General features: G+C 42.9%; 1 long non-coding RNA gene across 2 annotated transcripts; it reads right to left on the bottom strand.

Moving 5' to 3' along the window:
- Positions 1 to 12,179: 12,179 nt before the first annotated feature.
- LOC119039424 (uncharacterized) lies at positions 12,180 to 17,193 on the bottom strand. 2 transcript variants are annotated; one of them, XR_008391001.1, is made up of 3 exons: positions 17,053 to 17,193; positions 13,403 to 13,588; positions 12,180 to 12,426 (listed from the first exon to the last, which is right to left on the bottom strand). It is a non-coding gene; the product is annotated as an uncharacterized LOC119039424 (long non-coding RNA). The 2 variants fall into 2 exon arrangements; XR_005080607.2 differs by lacking the exon at positions 17,053 to 17,193 and adding an exon at positions 16,642 to 16,697.
- Between the last annotated feature and the right edge of the window lie 1,420 nt (positions 17,194 to 18,613).

Genomic DNA, 18,613 nt, shown 5'->3' with positions numbered 1-18,613 from the left:
TAACAGGAAGCATATTACCTTACTCATTGTGGCAGATGCGTGAACTGGCTGCCCATTCTCACTTCTGGCTAGCTTGTCTTCCCGTAACAGAGAGCAGTAGTTGGCAAGTTGCATAGAGCTCATAGGCCAACTTTAGCCTACTGTCTCTTTTTCTATGAAAAAGAGCTAGGAATGGTTTTCACATTTTTTTTGTATGTGTGTGGTAAAATATACATAACATATTATTTACTATTTTAATCACTTAAAATTTTTTTCAAATTCTCATCCAAGGATACTCTAATTGATTTTAGAGAGAGGGGAAAGGAAGGAGAGAGTGAAGGAAACATGCATGTGAGAGAGAAACATCTATTGGTTGCCTCTCTCTCTCTCTCTCACTCACACACACACCGACCAGAGACTGAACCTGCAACCTAGCCATGTGCCCTGACTGGGAATTGAACCCATAACCTTTTGGTGTACAACCAACTGAGCCACCTGGTCAAGGCTCTTATGTTTTCTTTTAAGAGTTTTAGTTTCATCTCTTACATTTAAGTCTTTGATCCATTTTGAGCTAATTTTTATACATGATACAGGGTAGGAGTCCAACTTCATTCTTTTGCATGTGAATATGCTTTTCCCCAGTGAAAGGGTCAGGCCAGACCCCCAACCTGCCAGACTGCTAAGGACCCAATCAGGCCAGTTCCTGATCTGGAAAGCCAATTGTCAAGACTTCATTGGTAGCCTGAGGGCTTAATCGAAACTCTCCCACCACGTACAATAGACACCTGGCACCAGTCACAATAGCCGGTGCCCAGATTGACCCTCCTGTACCTGGGAACAGCCTGGCCCCTTACCTAACCCATTGTCCAGGCTCATATCCTGGAACCCTGAGGCACCTGCCTGGAAGAACAAGAGTCTAACGCCCCCTCCCTTCACAAGCCCCCCATCCCCCTGCTTTAAAAAAAAAAAACAACCACTCCTGCCTTCCCCCATGCTGAAGTCAATCCCAGCTAAGCTTGCCTCTCAGCTCAGCATCAAATAAAGGCACTTGGATCAGATCACTCCGTTCCTCCTGCCTCTATTCCTCATGCATTTCTAACACCCAGCACCATCTATTGAAAAAACTGTCCTTTCCCCATCGAATAGTCTTTGTACCCTTGTCACAAGCAGTTGGTCATATGTTTGAGAGTTTATTTCTGAGCTCTTCACATTTTTAAGTGGTTGAAAACACTCAAAAGAAGGATATTTTGTTACATGTGAAGATTTTATGAAATTCAAATTTCAGTACCCCCCCCAAAAGAGTTTTATTGAACACATTCTCACTCATTCAATTCTGTATCATCATTGCTGTTTCTGTGTTATGGCAGCAAAGTTCAATAGTAGTGACAGAGCCCATATTCCTGCAAATCCTAAAATGTTGACTCTCTGGTCCTTTAAAGAAAATGTTTGCCAATCCCTGGTATAGATGGAAGATGAAAAGCTATAAAATACACTTCCCAGGCTTTCTCACAGCTAGAAGGCAGGCAAGGAAACTAGTGTCCACAAATCAGATTTATGTACACAGATTCACATGTGCAAACGACTCACAACAGGTAGCTACACGCAGAGAGAGCAGATTTCCTGGTAAGAAAGCTGGTGGGCGTGTAGTTTTTCTGTGCAGTCGTCAGAGGGAGGGTTCCGGCGTCAGATTCCTAATGTCGAGCGTGCTGAGTGGCTGAAGACGGCTGTGATCATGTCCCATGTGTTGGGGTTCTTTTCTGACTGTGGTTTTTTTTGGCCTTATTGTTCCTGACTGTGTAGCATCAATTCTCTGTTTACTCAGGAGAATCCATGAGCTATTTAACATTCCTTTCATAAATCAATTCCTGCTTCAACAGCTAGAGTGACCTCTGTTGCCTGCCATCAAGAACCCTGACTGACATATTCAGTAAAGACAATTATACTGGGTAATGTATCCTCAAAAGGTAGTGTTTTGTGAGAAACTCTGTTTCATCTGTGACTTTTCTATTGACTCGGAGAGAGAAATGGTAATTGAAATATTACATTTAATTGCAGAAATGTCACCCCCTGCACACTTTGATTTCATTGCAACTGAAAGAAAGAGACACATTTCTGGGAAGAGAGCGTAGAAAATGAAGTCCCAGTGCTCTAACTTTCTGGAGCTGAAATGCCAATAGTATCTCAAAAGAAGGAGGGTTGTTTATCATGAAAGTGTTTGTTGATTATCATGGAAGTTAACATACCTTGGAGGTGATGGAGAGGAGCATGTAGGGAAAGGGGTAAAGCTCTAGACCCAGCGATAATGATTCAGAATCCTAATCTCAGTTATTATACTTAGATGTTAAATCACTTCATTCAGAGCTGCTCTCATTCCTTCCAGCCAATGATTACACTCTTGAAAAAACAAAGTGCTCAAATTAGAATGCTTGTTTTATTATTTTTTATGCATGCTATTTTCCCACACAGTCATGTGGGTGAGTAATACTGACATCATCCAAAAAATAAAACTTCTTACATAAACTCTGTTACAGGAATGCTCACTATTCCAGACCCTGTTTTTTTCCCTCTATGATTTATCTGCCTGTTATTAGAGATTTTTAATTTTTCTTCCTAATTTGAACAAACCGATCCCATCAAGAGAATATTTTTTCTCCCTTGTTCACCTCTCCCATAAAAAGGAAAACTTTTCTAATATTATTTGACATGAGAAAAGTTGAAGTAGAAAACTGAAGAAAATAATTTATAATGTAATAAAGTAATACACGCAAGCTGACAAGATGATTCTTGAAGATATCAGAACAAATGAAAAGCAAGACATAGAAAGTCAGTAAGCTGGTATGAAGTGAAAGGTTGATTAGGAAAATAAAGGTCTCTTCAGAGAAAAGCACACTTTTGCAGAGGTAAGAAGGGGATTTTATTTTGAAGTCCATGCCCAGTGGACTGTGTCCCCTGGGCCTTCACCTTTTATAGTTGAAGGACAGCCTGTGCAATCACTTGGGCCACACTCAGCCAATGACAAGCACATCAGACATCTGAGAAATAATTAACTGCTTGCCCTTCATTTCCAGCCTACAATTAGACAATTGTGGGTGCAACTATTTGCATGTGCGATTTTATAACAACAGATAATTGTGACTAAAGAACTACTTGCATTGTGAAAGGGAGACATAATTGGAGCCCCCTTTTAACATGTTAGTGTTTAGGAATCTAAGCGAGTATATAATTTGATTAGTGGAAAAACACCCATGACCTTTTTTAAATTGCATTTTTATATTTTAACAGGTGCTTTCCCTAGCCCATTTGCGGTCGTGCTGTAGCATCATTGGCATCATATAATCAGAGTTAACATTATAAGCCAGAAATGCCACATCACAGACGGTCTAACCACAGATCCTACCCAGACCACACAGGTACTCTATAGCCAAGACTGAAAAGGCACAAATACAAGACTCACAAGCGGAATCCAGTAACTTGTACCTCATTTTGCCTGGAATATAAGGAAATCGACCAAGGGGCATCCAGCACAGTCCCTGACATGTGGGAGGCACACAGAGTTTTTCCTGAACTGATGCTGTGTCAAAAATCCCCTCCCTTTGTGTTCCCACAACATTTAAAACATGCCTCTACTTTGGACCTTCCTGCTTTTAGGTTTCTTTTTGTTTGTTTGCCTATCTCTCCCCATGTCTTATGGGAGACATGGTTAAGGAAGGAAAATGCCTGTATCATTTTTATCCTTTATTTCCTCAGCATACTTCTCTCCTTGGTGGCAGAAAACAAACTCAAATTAGCTTAAGTGAAACAAAACAAACAGGGAACAGAAGTCGGGCTCCTAGCAGGGTCCTCTTTCTTCCACGTCATGAGTGGGCCCCTTTCAGTAGATTGGCCTCATTCCCTCTACTATAAGTGGCTCTACTATTTATCTAGAGTAAGTTACCGAACTGCTGCGAGCCTCAGTTTCCATATCTGTGAAATAGAAAAAATAATAATACCTACGTTATTAGGTTGTTGTAAAGATTAAATGAGATAATGTGTGTAAGGAACTTACAATAATGCCTGAGACATAAAATATGCTCGATAAATGTTTTGAGCAAAATAAAACATTTATTGAGCATATTAGGCTTGCTTTATTATTTTTTTAAATGGAGAAAGTAGGGAGGTAAGTATGATTGCAGGCAATTCCTAGGCTTAAAACATCCAACTTAGTGACTCTAAAAGAATAAGGGAACATTTATATCCCAGCATCTATAACAATTTTCTGGCATACACAACTTTGGGGAGGCATTCTGATTAGCTAAGACTTATTGAGACTTACTATAGGCCAGGCTTTCCGTGCATTACCTCAGTTAATTTTCACCTCAACTCTATGATGTCAGTGCCATCTGAATCCTCATTTTACAGATGGGCAAACCAAGGCTTAAAGAAGTTGAGTACAGAAGGTGCAGAGATTGGTGACCTTTTCTGGTAAAGAACTAGACAGTAAATGTTTTAGGATCTGCAGGCCATATGGTCACTGTCACAATTACGTGACATTGTGTGGTAGCATGAAAGCAATGGCAGGCAATGTGTAAACAAATGAATGTGGTCACATTCTAATACAACTTTTTTATGGGCACTAAATTTTATACTTTCTATAATTTTCATGTGTCATAAAATATTCTTAAAAAAATTTTTTTTTCATCATTGGAAAACCATTCTGAGCTGAAGGGTGATACAAAACTAGGCGGCAGGCCAGGCGTGGCCTCTGGGCCGCTGCTTGCTGACTTCCTCACTTTCCCAGGGCCACAGAGCTAAGAGTAGTGCACCCGCACCTTGGGTCCAGGCAGTCTGCACATTTAACCACAGCAGCCTCTCACTTTGTAAATATGTATCATCATTGAAGAACGGAGTCAACAAGACTATAAGGAAACATTTTAGACTTTGAAATAAACAAAACAAAATTCTGGACATCCTGCCAATGGAATGCTGGTACCTCCAAGGAAGTGACTAGGCCATGTGACAACTTTGTGTATTGTAGCACAGCAATGGCATGCCAATAATTCTTTTTTTTTTTTAAGACTTTATTTATTTATCTTTAGAAGGGAAGGGAAGGAGATAGGGAGAGAAATATCAATATATGGTTGCCTCTTGTGCATCCCCCGCTGGGAACTGGCCTGCAACCCAGGCACGTGCCCTGACTGGGAATTGAACCTCGATGGCCTGGTTCGTAGGCCCACACTCAATCCACTGAGCTATACCAGCCAGGGCGCATGCCAATAATTCTTGATGGTAGAAATGGAAATAAATTACATCTGGTTTGGGGGCAGCCCTCCCCTTACTGTGAAAAGGTGGGTTTTGTATCTACTTATAAATTCATTTCAATATTCCTGATCTACAAATATGTCTGTTCTTTGGATTCTTCTGAGTTGGTTATAACATTTGTCTGGTTTCCTCAGCAAATGATGAGTTAACTAAAATCTTTAACACATATTCATTTGATATATGAATAAGAATCAGGATTTTACTTGTTTCTGGAAAGTACCCTCTAGCAGTTTCAGAGGCCTTACATGAGATGCCCAGCGGATTCCACTGGTGGAGCCTGGGCAGCTCCGCCTACAGAAATGGTGCATCTTGTGTACGGCTCAAGTCTGGGCACATCTTTTCTTGAGTTCTAGAGGTGAATTTAAAGTGACAATAAATGCCCTGGCTGGTGTAGCTCAGTGGATTGAGTGCAGGCCTGCAAACCAGACAATTGCGGTTTGATTCCCAGTCAGGGCACATGCCAGGGTTGCAGGCTGGTTCCCTGCAGGCCAGTTCCCAGCAGGGGACCCACGAAAGGCAACTATTCATTGATGTTTCTCTCCCTCTCTCCTTCCCTTCCCCTCTAAAGATATATAAATAAAATCTCTAAAAAAAATAAAGTGACAATAAAACATTGCTTACTCCCTGTTGTTTTAGAGTTAATCCTATGTTTACTAATTTCGTGGTTTTGATTTGTTTATGGCCAGTGAGTTCTTCCCCTGTTGGTGTTAGCAGTGGCTGGGAATTTGGCTTATGGTCTGACTAGCGATTTCTGCAGAGGGATTAGGCATTACAGAGATCTATTCTTTGATAGGCGACATACATGTTTGCATGTCAGACTATTTTTTGCTCAGTCAAAGGTCAAAGGGGGATTTGGAGATGCTACGTTTCTGGCTTTGAAGATAGGGGAAGAGGCCAGAAGTCTAGGAATGCAGGCGGTCTCTAGAAGCTGGAAAAGGCAAAGAAATGCATTTTCTCCTAGTGCTTCCAGAAGGAATGCAGCCCCTTGATTTTAGCCCATAAACCTTGTGATCTTCTTATAGCAACAGCAGGAAACTGATATGATCCTTTAAGAATACATCCTCCTTTCACCAGGATAAAACCGGGAAATTTTCCTAAGCCGCTGAGGCCAGGAAAGTCATTTTTGAGAATGACACACCTTTAAAAAGGTATTGCAGACATTTTTAAGGATGTGAGATTGACTCTGTGGAGTCAATGATTACAAAGCTCTTCCAGGAAAACTGTCCTGGTCCTTGGCTTACACGTTCCAGGCTGACTGGGAAAGAGGAATTTGTCCACATTGATAGGTACTGCAGGTGAGATCTAGTGGAAAGAGGGGTTTTTGTGCTTGAACAGCACAAAATATAGGCTTTTAAAAGTTTGATCAGATTCCTTATGAAAACTTTTAGCAAAGCAAAGCTAACATGGCCCGTCTGGTGCATTAACACTCTTGCTGTACCTATGTAAATAATAAGGCCAAACTTCAAGAAACTGGTCTTATTTTTTTGACCAAGAATCACCTATCTTTGACATTATTTTTTATCAAAAAGGGGAGACTGTGAAGAAAAGTTTGAGACTTCAAAACAAGCAATGAGACTACTGGATATTCTTTCAACAAAATGCCAGCCCCTTCAGAAATTATCTGATTCTATAGGGATATGCACTTTCTTCTGACCAGGCTATTTTACAACTCTGTAAGTTAAGAAAATTGAGAGCAACATTAACAATTTTGTCCATAGGCATGCAAATAAATTCTATACAGTAGTGGAGGGGCAAAAGTCAGTAATGCATCTAGTTGCAAATTTGTTTTAATATTTGTGATCTAGAAATATATCTGCTTTATGAATTCTTCTTTGAACCATTTGTAACATCTGCCTGATTCCCTCAGTAAATGGTAAGTTATATTGAATTTTTAATATATGTTCATTTTATAACTGACAGGCATAATCTCATCCTTTAAAAAATTACCCTTTGCCAATATTTAGCTAAATAGTATTATTAATATTCTTATATATCTTCATTTAGAGAAACATTATTTTGTGCAGTCCAATTTATGGTGAGCTACGTCTAATTATAAAAAAATAAACTGTATTTATTACCTTAAAATTAGCATGTCCATAATTTTACCTATTTGTCCTTGTTTCTTTTTTGTCCAAAATCTAAACAGAAAATCCTAAAGATTAAATATTTAAAGACCTGTCTACTTTGGGTTCCCAGGCCCATTTCTCTGCCCCAGGCTTTTTCATCCTAATATCCTTTCTTTCCTGACCAAGTCATTTAATCTATTTCCTTCTTTCTGGTTGCCACCTTGTAACCCAGCACACCAGGGCTCATGCACTCGGCACCCTGGTGTGTGACCAAGTAGTTAGTGTTGAGGGAAACAGGTTTTTATTTACAGGATTCCGACCTCAGTGGGGAGCGGGGCTGGGAGCACTCCTGTGCGGAGACCTGCTCTCCCTTGAGACCCAGCACTTCCCCTGCTCCCCACCAGGTTACAAGCCAAAAGCATGTTCAGAAGTTCCCCATATACTTACCTGTTCTTAAGCCAGCTGTACAGCTTTCCATCCTCCCTGCAAGGCACACTTGTGGATTTCAGAATCTCCAACCTCTTGCAACAGCTCTCTCCTTCAGGATCTGGGGCTCACTGTTCTTAGCCTCTGTGCAATAGTTCAGGAAAACATGTGCCGTGTTACACAGGATCATAGAGGAGTCCAGAGAGGCACATGTCCTAAGAAAGTGGCTTCTCCATACATCTTTCAGTGACACAAAAGTCTACAGTCTCAGCATTCCTGGGCACAGTTCAGCATTCCAGGCATCTCCCACTGATCCGTGCTTGGTTCAGTAGGTTCCCACACAGCTCCATCAGCTTTCTCTGTCATGCTTTTCTCAGCCTGTATGGCTGCCTTCCTCATTACACCAGGTCTCATGGCCGAATCTCCCTACTTCATGTCTCCTTCCTCATGGCTAACTTCTCAGAGGGGCAGACATAGCTCCTCCCTCACTACAGGCAGCACGACTGAACCTCTCTCAGAGAAGCAGAAGTAGCTTCTCTCTCACTACAGACAGCGTGGCTGAGTCCGCTCTATATCATGGCTCCTTCCTCATGGCTGCTACCTACTCTCTCAGCCTTCATGGCAGACCAGCCCGCTCTCTTTCAGCCCACCCTGATTTCAAATACTGACCCAGAGCTTCCTACGTGACCTCATATCTGGCCCCTCCTACAGCCAGCTACTCTTTTCCAGTTTCCCTGTATCTTTATCTTTCTTTGGCTGCCATCTTCAGTCAGGGCAAGAGTACTATGGGACACAGGAGGCTTCACTTCCCTGAGTCTTGTGCAGGTGCCATATAAGTTTCCCCTGGCTCCATCACGTGTCACTATGCATTCTGAAAGTCATGTAAGCCCATGGCCATAGAACAGCTATCTACTTGCTAGCCACTTGCCATTGTTATGAAACGTATCTTAACCTCTGTACCATCCCCTTCCCTCATCCCCAACCATGGTCTGTGGGGAATATTTTTGGGCACCACCCTCCCCACTTTGCCCCGTTACAATGTCTCATCATTAAAAACACTAATTATTTTGCCACCAAGATTGCAGAATTAGGAGAATGTTTTCCATACCACTGTCTTTCAACAACACATGTACATACACACACGCACACACACACTCATTCACTCTTAAAGAGTTTTTGTTTTAGCCACTACAAGGACAGTAATAAAATGACAAAATATGGGATATACTAGAAATAAAAGCCTTACATTATGCTCATTCCTACTATTGCTGGTCTGTCGCACACATCCACATTTTGCTAGTTCTTCTCTTGCCAATGAGTCAGTCTCACCCAGTGTGTCTGAAAGGGAGGCCAGGCTGAGCTGCTTAGACTGTTGTCTGTGGTAGCGCCAGCCCGGGACTGCTGACCATCCTCGTTTTACCAGGCGCTGCCTCCAGGTGCGGAGCGTCTCCAGAGGAGAGTTCTTACTTCTCCGTCCCCTACCCCCAAATGTTTTCTGTGGATTTCAAGTCAACCTAAATAGTCACCTCCTGGGGCTTACCTAGAATTTTCTAAAATGTTTTCTAGCCCACAGCTGAGGTTTTCAAAGTGTGATCCTTGGAAAAGCAGCATTAGCATCACCTGGAAACTTGTTAGAAAAGGAAATGCCCGTCCCCACCCACCACGGACTGAATCGGGAACCCTGGGGGCGGGGCCCAGCGATGTGTGTTCTAACCGACTGTCCTGCCTAAGAAAAAAGAAAAGATGAATACTTTTCCTCCAACCTTCTAACTTCTTCTGGGATAGTAATCAAATTAACAGACTAATAGGAGAAAATGAAGTGTTAAATACGTGCACGTGAGAGATTCACATGAGCACGAAATTCCAAGGACAGTGCAGGAACATGGGGTATATGAGACATTCTTGGACAAAGGAGAAAAGCTGGTGGAGGAGGTCTTAAATTTCAGAAGGGAGAGTGGGTGATTTTCAGGCAGTTGAGGGAGCGCAGAACACGCTTGGTGGGCAAATTCTTGCTAGGCAGCTCAAATGGTGGGGCACTGTGGGTATCTAGCTAACAGGCCTCTGCCTAAAGCCTTCTTAATTCAAATTACGCTAAAGTGAAGAATGTAAGATTTCTTTCCTGAAGCAGGTTTTTCTGTGTGAATCTCTTGGGCAGGAAAGGGGAAAAGGTCAAAGCTTCTTGCTGAGTCTTGTTTCTTAATAAACAGCCTAAAATCAATGTCCCTAAAAAGCAGCTTCAGTGTGGCAAAACTTTTATTCCCTTTGGTAGAGTAGGCCGTTTAGGTACAGGTTCAGAAGGTCAGCGTGGCAGAAAGCAACAGGCACTTGTCGGGTGAGGGTGTTACCTGATAGGGGACTTGGCCCTGAGATCCTAGGCTGGGCTGCCTCAGCTCACTGGGAAGTTGGAGAAAAGGGGCCTTAGGAACAGGTTCAACCCATTGCTCCCCTGGTTGCAAAGCTCCTGGGGACCCTTGGAATTTAGGAGATGGGTGTCTTTGGGGGAAGAAGAGAGGGAAGAGGAGAAAGGAAATGGTGCAGGCTGCTCCCCAGAGGGGGAGCCAAAATGCTGGATCCTTTGTCTTGACGCCTTTATTTCTCTTTTGCAGGGGGGAACCTTAGGGGTGGTCTCAGGGGAGGGTTTCAGCAGAATATTCATCAGTTCTCCAGGTGCCCTTTCAGGGTCACGTTCTCCACTGATTGGTTAGTGACAGGGCAGTTGGTCCTGATGCTTTTCTGAGCTTGAAGCTGAAATACAACTGAGGCCTATTTGTTCTCACCAGGGAGGTGAGCCTCTGAATCTGGCTGTAAATTGTTTGGCCACTGTGCACAGCTCTCTGTCTCAGCTTCCCTGTGCCACTTGCCAAGGAATTTTCCTAGCTTCTTACTATCCTGCTTCAGGACCTCACCCCCAAGGTGACCTTTCCTTCCCTAGAATATTGTGGGTCACGTGGTTTCCACCCTCCCCTGACCTTTTTTTTCTTTTTTACTTGCAAGTCATGCAGTAGACCCCCTTAGAGGAGGAACAAGGGGAGCTGGAGAATAGCCTCACATGACTCCCGTACAAGCCCCTGCTCAACCACTCCCGTAAGCATTAGGCCCTCAGGACCATGAGGTTTGAATCAGCATCACATGTTAGATCTCTGTGTTGACCATAGTGACAATTTTGGTCAAATTAGAGACAACGTTTAGGCCTTCACGTGTGTTTTGGCTCCAGGCTCAGTAAAGCAGCAAAGCCAGACTAAGGGATACCAGGGCAGACATCAGGACCAGCTGCATTAACTAATGAACCGCTCCCCTAGTGCCAAGCAATCAATGGAGATCACAACCCTGAAAAGATGTACCTGAAAAGCTGATGAACATTCTACTGAAATCTTCCCTTGAGACATCAAGATAAAAACCCCTTAAGACAAAGTTCCCAGGGCAAGTACAAGCACCCACACGCTCATTCTCTCGCTCCTCTCTCCCCCCTCCCCTCCTGCCCCACCTCTTCCCCTCCGCCCCTTTCCTTCCCCTAAAGTGTTTTCTTTGTCTTGCTCCTGGGCTCCTAGAGCCCTCCTCCTTTTGCCTCTGTAACTTGTTGCCTGAGCCCACACAGCCTGCTGGCTCACTTCTTCCATGGCTTTCTTCTTCCTCTGTGACTTTCTAAATAAACTTTTACTTGTATTTGAGTCTTGGACCTGAATTCTTTCTTAGCCAAAACTCAAGCACCGAAGCCTAACATTTCGTGTCGCTTGCATTAATACCTTCAGTCCCACCTTTGAAACTTCAAATAAAAGATTCACATTCCAGAAGCTAAATTGGTAGATTGCTCCACGATTCAATCATTCAATCCTAAGTCTAAGTCAGTTCAGTTAAGCTGTTGAGTCTTATTTCAGTACATGGTGAGGCAGATGGGTTCCCCAAGTGAGTCCTGTCAAGGTGGTCAGTGATGCGGGCTGGAGGGTAAGTGGAGGCAGTCTGGCTTCCTCGAGGAGCAGTGCTCCCCTAGCCAGGGAGGGGCCTGCTAACTAGTGTTCTCATAGCCCTGAGACTGGGTTGGATAAACTGTTCCCATAACATGAAGTGGGCTTGCATGTGCAGAATTATGTTATGGTATATAATTTCTGGCATCTTGCCAGCTTTGTTCCCCTCTAGCACTTAAACAGGTAAGGACTCCTTGCTGGGGGCGATGGTGATGAGAGACACACAAGGGAACAGGTGCCACAATGGGTGCCACACTGGGGAGCAGGGGCCACGACATGAGACATGCAGATAGACATGCAGCTGGCAGTATGCGTGGCTCATCCCCCCATGAATAAAGGCATGCCAGACAGCCCAACGGCTCTGTGAATATTTTTCCATCTGCAGGAATACCATGAACCTGCCTGGCCTTGAAGGGTGGTAACACACGGGCTGCGAAAAAAAAGTGTAGAGAGCAAAGTTTTTATTCATTCTCCAAGAAAGGAGAGGGGCATGGTTTGGAGAGCCAGGCTTGAGGGGTAGGGGTTTTGAGCTTTTACTGGATTATTACTGGATTAAAAAGGGTGGAGGGTTGCTGTTGTGTGTCCCCTGGGCTGTTGCGATGTTGTAACACAGGCTGCAGTTTATTCCAGTGTATCTTCTGCCTGTGGCTGTAGGGAGCAGTTAGTTCTGTTCTTGCTTCCAGCAATTTCCAGCCCTGGGGACAAGGTCAGAAGAGTAAAATGGCAAGATCATAGGAGTGCTAGGCAAATGGTGCCACAATAGCAAATGGGGCTGACTTTGTCCTTTCAAGTCCTATATTGTGTAAGCAAGCAACAGGTATTTAATAAGAGGTATGTCTATGAAAATACAAGCAAAACGAAGGTTAATGATCAAAGCAAATTACAAATCAGTTTCTAAGTTGAGAAGACTTCTAGATGTAAGGCAAAGCTTCTTTTGTTGGACTGAAGGCAGACAGTGACAATCAGACAGATTCTCTGGGTTTGCAGTTTCACTGTCTCTGATGATGCCATCAGGTGCTCAAGTAAAGTCTCTGAGACTTACACAGCACCAGTCACTGAGGCTGTTTAAGTGTGAGCTGTTTTGGCGATTTCTCTGAAATTTAGGTCATGTCATCTAGCAAGTCTCAGAAAAGATTTTTAGATCTCAGTAATTCTAAGTCTAATGATGGGGAAAAAAACATTAATTCAGAGGGTTGTAGCCAAACATTAAAAAAAACTAGAAAATTTTAAAACCCAGTCCAGTTTATAAATGAAAAATAACTTTAAAGACCATTAACTGAACTAGAATCTAATATTCACCACTGTGTAGTATAGTTTCTTTGAAAACATAACTTTTCTCTCTAAAATCACCCTCATTTTTCTCAAAGATAACCAAATTAAGACTAATTTATTTTCTGCATCAGTCTAGTTTCCATAAATTTGGCCTATTATTTGTATAAATATATCAAAAATAGCAATGGATTATATAGGTTCCTGCTGAAATATCATCAGAGATCTCCAGATTAAATTTTAATTAGGCTCTCAAGGTTAACAAGCCAAGCTACAAAAGTTGCCATCAGACTTCTATAATATGTGTAGATTTGGGTAAATTCCTCAGGTTCTCAAGGTCCCCCAAAATGCCTTGAGGTTCTTTTTTTGCTATCTCCCAAGAAAGCAACTTTTGTTTCTTACCTTAACAGACTGCTGTGACTTGAGTGAGCAAGGCACCAGGCTGTTTTCCAAGGGGTGTTTATTGGCTTTCAAAGTTAATCTTAATGCCTTAAAGCTTTCTGGTGACGTCTGAGTCTCTGTATGGCTCTTTCAAATATGACATTTAGTCAAAGCCCTGATTAACAATGCCAGCTTCCAAATTGTGTCCTATTATAAAGAGAACAGGTTCTTATCAAATTTATGCAAACAACTATACTGCCTTGGAAATAATATTATTTGTTAAGAATTTCCAAATTCTGGAGGAATCAGGTAAGGAGAAAAATATAAATATTTCAATGCTACTTACAAAATTAAAATTTACCAAATTTTAAGAAAACCAAGTTTCAGGACTTCTGGCCAAGATAGAGGTGTAGGTAGAGACACACTGTGCCTTCTTACACAACCAAAATAAGGGCAACAACAATTCTGAAACAAGATAACAACCAGAACTGACAGAAAATTGAACTGTATGGAAGTCCGACAACCAAGGAGTTAAAATAGACACATTCATTTACACTAGTACGTGGGGCGGAGTTGGGTGGCCAGGCAGAAAGGGGTTACAGCAAAAGAAAGCAGTGGCACCGGATAACCAAGGCAGCAGCTGACAAACCCTGGGCACACAGGACCCCAACAAGAGACCCTGGGTATGTAGGAGGTAGCTGGCAGATCCTGGGCAAGGGGTGGCAATGAGCAGACCCAGTAAGGTGGTGATTGTGGATCAGGGCATGGTGCACAAGACAGCTGGCTGACTGGGCAGTCCCATGTTCCCACACAGATAAACCAGGTGAAACTGGCAAGCAAGACTGACCATGCAGCCCACTGAAAATGGGCTGGAAAATAAAGCCTCAAAACACCGACTGAAAACACCTGTGGAGGTTGAGGTACTGGGAGAGACTCCCAGCCTCACAGCAGAGCTCGTTGAAGAGACCCACAGGGTCCTAGAATGTACACAAGCCCGCCCACCCAGGAACCAGCGCCAGAAGGGCCCAATTTGGGAAGCAGCAGACAGGACTGAAATCAGAGAGAGAGTGGAGCAAGTACCACTGTTCCCTCTCTGACCCCGCCATGACATACAGCATCACAACCCAGCAACTGGGTTTCCCTGCCCTGGTGAACACTTAAGGCTCTGCTCCTCAACATAACAGGAGTGACAAGACAAAAAAATGGCCCAAACGACAGAACAGATCAAAGCTCCACAGCAAATACAACCAAGCAACCAAGACATAGCCAACCTAACAGATTCACAGTTCAAAACACTGGTGATCAGGATGCTCACAGAACTGGTTGATTTTAGTCACAAATTAGATGAACAAATGAAGGGTACACTAAGTGAAATGAAGGAAAATGTTCAGAAAACCAATAGTGATGGGAAGGAAACTGGGACTCAAATCAATGGAGTGGACCAGAAGGAAGAAAGAAACAACCAAACAGAAAAGAATGAAGAAACAAGAATTTTTAAAAAATGAGGAGAGGTTTAGGAACCTCCAGGATATCTTTAAACGATCCAACATCTGAATTATAGGGGTACCAGAAGGGGAAGAGGAAGAGCAACAAGTGGAAAACTTATTTGAACAAATAATAAAGGAGAACTTCTCCATTTTGGTTAAGAAAATAGACTTCTAGGAAGTCCAGGAAGCTCAGAGAGTCCCAAAGAAGTTGAACCCAAGGAGGAACACACCAAGGCACATCATAATTATATTAGTCAAGATTAAAATGAAGGAGAGAATTCTAGAAGCAGCAAGAGATGAGGGGAGTCACCTACAAAGGAGTTCCCATCAGACTGTCAGCTGATTTCTCAAAAGAGACCTTACAGGCAAGAAGGGGCTGGAAAGAAGTATTCCAAGTCATGAAATCCAAAGACCTACATCCAAGATTGCTCTATCCAGCAAAGCTTTCATTTAGAATGGAAGGGCAGATAAAGTGCTTCCCAGATAAGTTCAAGTGCAAGGAGTTCATCATCACCAAGCCCTTATTATATGAAATGTTAAATGGACTTACCTAAGAAAAAGAAGATAAAAAATATGAACAGTGAAAGGATAGCAAACTCACAGTTATTAACAACCACACCTAAAACAAAAACAAACTAAGCAAACAACTAGAACAGGAACAGAACCACAGAAATGGAGATCACAGGGAGGGTTATCAACAGGTGAGTGGGAGAACAGAGAGGGGGACAAGGTACAGAGAATAAGTAGCATAGACAGTAGGTAGAAAATAGACAGGGGGAGGACAAGAATAGTATGGGAAATGTAGAAGCTAAAGAAGTTATGACACACGGACATGAACTTAAGTGGGGGAATGTGGGTGGGAGAGGGTGTGCAGGATGGAGGGGAATGAAGGAGGGAAAATGGGACAACTGTAATAGCATAATCAATAAAATATATTTAAAATTTAAAAAAAAAACAAAAACCAAGCTTCAATTTTATCTGGAAAACAGAAAAGACTTAAAAATCAGCAATATTTTATTTTATGCAGCAATATTTCCACTGATCTGTTCCCTAGATGAAGGAACATAAAGGAAAGAATAAACTAATGGGATCTTATCAAAATAAAAAGCTTCTGTATGGCTAAAGAAAACGGCATTAAAATGAAAAGAGAACCAACTATATGGAAAAATGTATTTGCAAATGATACCTCAGACAAGGGCTTAATCTCCAACATACACAAAGAAGTCACATGACTTCACTCTAAGAGGACAAACAACCCAATTAAAAAATGGACAAAGGACTTGAACAGACACTTCTCCAAGGAGGACATCCAGAGGGTCCAGAGTCACACGAAAAGATGTTCAGTATTGCTAGCCATCAGAGGTACTCAAATTGAAACCACAATGAGATGCCACTTCACACCAGTCAGAATGGCCATCATAAACAAAGCAACAAACAACAAGTGTTGGAGAGGTTGTGGAGAAAAAAGGGAACCCTCGTGCACTGCTGGTGGGATTGCAGACTGGTACAACCACTATGGAAAACAGTATGGAATTTCCTCAGAAAACTAAAAATGGAACTGCCTTTTAACCCACAATTCCACTGCTAGGATTACATCTTAAGAATCCTGGAACACCAATCCAAAAGAACCTATGCACCCCAATATTCATAGCAGCACAATTTACAATAGCCAAGTGCTGGAAGCAACCTAAGTGCCAATCAGTAAATGAATGGATCCAAAAACTATTTACACAATGGAATTCTACACAACAGAAAGAAAGAAAAAGCTCCTACCTTTTCCAACAGTATGGATGGAACTGGAAAACATTATGCTAAGTGAAATAAGCCAGGCAGTGAAAGACAAATACCATATGATCTCACCTTTAACGGGAACTTAATCAACAAAACAAACAAGCAAGCAAAATATAACCAAAGACATTGAAATTGGGAACAGGCTGACAGTAACCAGAAGGAAGAGGGGAGGGGCTCATGGGGGAAAAGGGTGAAGGGTTTACAGGAAAGATGATAAAGGACACGAAGACCATAACAAGGGGGGTGGTAGAAACAGGGCAGGGAGGGGGGAAGGTTGGAGTGGTGGGGAGGGGTGGGGGAAAAGGCAGAAAACGGTACCTGAATAACAATAAAATCAAAATTATTTAAAATAAATAAATAAAAATCATCAATAGTTCAAATAAAAAGGCATACAAATTATAGTATCTTCAGTTTATTCAGTCCCAGAAATTAATTCTTGTTAATCCTGAGCATGCCAGTATCTTGTGAATCTAGTTATTCCTTAAAGTTCTATAAATCATCATCCATTGAAAGGTAAAAATCTGAATTTTTTTGTGTGTGGTAGGTAGTGAGACAGAAAAGAGCAGAGCAAGGACAATAGGGCAGGCACAGAAGGCCTCCAGTGTAAAAGCCCTGGGTGCCTAGCAACCAACAAAACTGGGAAAAAAAGGACCTTGCCCCCAGGGCGACCTTTCTTCCCCTAGCTAACCCTGATAATGGGGTTTGGACCCCTGACCTTTCATAGTGCTGGCAGGTGGTTCAGATCCTCCCCTGATCTTTCCTCCCCTGGCACGTTGCTAGTCATGAAAGTTAGACACTCTCAGAGGGGAATCAAACAAAGGGGCCAGAGAATATTCCTTAAGCATTAAGCCCCCAGGACAATGAGGTTCTGACCCACATCAAATACATCTAGGCCTCAGGTGTGTTTCAGCTCCAGGCTGAGAAACCGGACAAGCCATGTCATGGCTGACATCAGGACCAGCTGTATTATCTAATGAACCCTGCCCTGGCACTGACCAATTAGTGGAGACCATGACCCTGAAAGGACACATTTGGAAAGCTGATGAATATCCTAGTAAGATCCTCCCCTGGGACTCCTCTAAAATCTTCACTCTTAAAAGGCCTTAGAACAGATTGTTAGTGGACAGGGGCCTGGCCCTGCATGGCTCTGCCTAAGGCCAGCTGCAGTGCATGGGTTCTTACTTCACGCAGGTAAGATTTCCCAACATGAGTCCAGGTGACTGTGTGGACACATTTCTTAAAGGCAAGAACAATGAGTCCTGGCTGGTGTGGCTCAGTGGGTTGAGTGCTGGCCTGTGAACCAAAAGGTCACCAGTTCGATTTCCAGTCAGTGCACATGACTGGGTTATGGGTCAGGACTCCAACTGGGAACATGCAAGAGGTAAATGATGTTTCTCTCACACATCAGTGTTTCTCTTTCTCTCTTCCTCCCTTCCCTTTTCTCTAATAAATGAATAAAGTCTTTTTTAAAAAGCTGGGAACCATGAAACAAGGAAGGGCTTAGCATAGAGGAAGCAGCAAGAGAGCCTAGGCTGGGCTGCCTTGGTTCACTGGGAAGTCAGAGCAAAGGTGCTTTGGAGACAGGGTCAGGGCACTAGCTTGGAACAAATTGTCAGCTGTCCACTGCCTTAGAGTTTAGGAGATGTGTGCCTGGGGAGGAAGAAGTGGGGTTGTGGGGGGGGGGGGGGTGGGAAGAAAGGAAAGGGAATGGCAGTGGCTGTTCCCCAAAGGGAGAGCGCAGGCTGGGTCCTTTGTCTTGAGGCTTTTCTCTCTCTTGCAGGTGGGAACCTCAGGGGAGGGTTTCAGTAGAATATTCATCAGTTCTCCAGGTGCTCTTTTAGGGTCATGGTCTCCACTGATTGGTCAGTGGCAAGGCAGGGGGTCTTTAGTCATTGTAGTTGGTTCTGGCTTTGCCCACCTGGTTTTGCTTTGTTTTTGGCCTGGAGCTGAAACA

Source organism: Artibeus jamaicensis, unplaced genomic scaffold (genome assembly GCF_021234435.1).
Source record: "Artibeus jamaicensis isolate MK-2021 breed Jamaican fruit bat unplaced genomic scaffold, CSHL_Jam_final contig_233, whole genome shotgun sequence".
NCBI classification, from domain to species: Eukaryota; Metazoa; Chordata; class Mammalia; order Chiroptera; family Phyllostomidae; genus Artibeus; species Artibeus jamaicensis.
This window is presented reverse-complemented; position numbering and strand designations above follow the sequence as displayed.